Genomic DNA, 2,121 nt, shown 5'->3' with positions numbered 1-2,121 from the left:
CTTGTAAAGGTGATAGATAGTTCTTGTTTTTTTTGTTTTTGCAGCTGGCAGGCACTGGGTAGCCCAACAGATAATTCTTGATATTATTACTTCTACTGATTTCTTTTATGCCCTATATCAGGAGTCTACAAAGAGCCAGATAGTTTATTTTTTTATTTATTTTTTTAATGGAACACTTCACAAATTTGTGAGTCACCCTCGTGCAGGGCCCACGCTAATCTCTGTATTTTTCCAGTTTTAGTATAATGTGCTGCTGAAGTGAGCACCAGAGAGTTAATTTCTAAGGCTTTGTGGACCGGACAGTCTCTACCGCTACTAATCAACTCTACTGTTGAAAAACAGCCAGACCATATAGGTAAATAAATGAGTTCAACTGTGTCCAAATAAAAATTTATTTATAGACACTGAAATCTAAATTTCATATAATTTTCATGTGTCGCAAAGTATTTTTATTTTTAAAAAATTTTATTTCAACCCTTTAAAAGTGCAAAAACCATTCTTAGCTTGCAGGCCACGATAACAGACAGTGGGCTGGATCTGGGCTGATGGCTGTAGTTTGCCAAGCCTTGCTCTAGGTTGGGACAGTTGAGGCAGCATCGTATAAGATGAAGGATAGATCTGGGTGTAAAATGACAGTAAAAATATTATCTTGATAAAATTGTTGTTAGGTTTAGGGAGAGTACTTATAAAACACCTAGAACACTGCCTTAACAACAGCAGATGGTCAATATATGATATTATTATTATTGTTAAGAGGATGAATGAATACAAATTGATTATCTATTGCTGTGCAATGTGACTAGCCTGGGAAAAGCAATAGTTACATTGAGATTGTGCCTACATGTCCAAGCATTGTCCTGAGTGATTTACATATTTTAATACATTAATCTTCATTAAACTCTACAAAGTAGGTACTATTATTACCCCCATCTTAAGAAGACTCTGGACAGAACGGGACAGTGACTTGCTTGAGAGCACACAGTGGTAAAAGGCACAGATGAGATTCTTGCCCAGGCTGTCTGATTCCAAATTCTGTGCTTCTCACCACTAAGCTATTTTCTGCAAGGTAAAAATTATATAGATACATATAAAATATATAAACAAAAATGATTTTTGCATGCCTCAGTTATTTTTTCAGGACGAGAATTTCTCTCTTTTCATAACGTTAAGAAATTTGAATTTTCAGTTCGCTAAAAAAAAAAAAAAACCTAATATTTACATTTGGATAATATCCCATCCTTTTTCAAGACCATACTTTAAAGCAGTTTTATCTCACAAGGCAATTTTATCTCACAGGGGCACATTTGGCAATGTCTGGAGACACTTGGGTTGTCAGCCTGGGGGGTGAAGACAGCTACTGGCACCTAGTGCGTGGAGGGCAGGGACGCTGCTGAACATGACAAATGTGGGGGTCAGTCCCCCCACGACAGAGAATTATCCTGCCCAAACTGTCAGTAGTGCTGAGGCTGAGAACCCGGCTCTAATGCCAGTGTTAAGCATTAGTGTCCAGGCCGACCAGCTCCTCAGCTGGTCATCTGAGTCATCTTGGCCTCAGATTCAGATTACCCTGTTGCTGACTCAGATGATACTGTGTGGCTGGTTGTGGAAAAGGCTAAAAATACAGATGCACTGTCTATCCTTTGTCTGGCGCAGCTCCACCATGGCTGGAGAAGACTGGAGATGACCTGGGCAAAAGCTCACCTTCAACTTAAAATGTCATCGAATAGTAGAAGTGGCAAACCAACAGTCGAGCCATTTCTACCACATCGGGAGGCCATGTCTGGGACAAGCCATCATTGCATAGGCAGAAACTGTTTGTGGGGTGTACAAAGCAAACACAATTTGCCATGCTTGCAGGCTGCTTTGAGTAGTTTTTGCTGCTTTGGTTTACACGTTGCTGACTGCGTCGGAAGGGTTCTCTGATGACATGACAGCAGTATTACACACACAGGCCACTCTTCTCTTGTGGCGTTATTTCCGCACACACCCTCATCCCGTACCCACCAAACGTCCCCCCAAACCCAGAGTTGGCGCCTGAACCAGGCAACTCTGGTCTAGCTCTCATCATCCAGGACAGGGAAGTGTTTTAAAAAAGGACATCTACTTTCCTGCTAGACTAGA

The 2,121-nt window shown here is 40.9% G+C and overlaps 1 protein-coding gene across 1 annotated transcript in view; it reads right to left on the bottom strand.

The window, feature by feature from the left end:
• TRPM3 (transient receptor potential cation channel, subfamily M, member 3) overlaps positions 1-2,121 on the bottom strand; it is a 149,800-nt gene that overhangs the window by 85,618 nt on the left and 62,061 nt on the right. The gene's annotated exons all lie outside the window — the stretch shown is intronic.

This window comes from Galeopterus variegatus, unplaced genomic scaffold (assembly GCF_000696425.1).
Source record: "Galeopterus variegatus unplaced genomic scaffold, G_variegatus-3.0.2 Scaffold565, whole genome shotgun sequence".
In the NCBI taxonomy this organism is placed as follows: domain Eukaryota; kingdom Metazoa; phylum Chordata; class Mammalia; order Dermoptera; family Cynocephalidae; genus Galeopterus; species Galeopterus variegatus.
The sequence above is the reverse complement of the archived record's forward strand: the minus strand, read 5'-3'. Positions and strand labels throughout refer to the sequence as shown.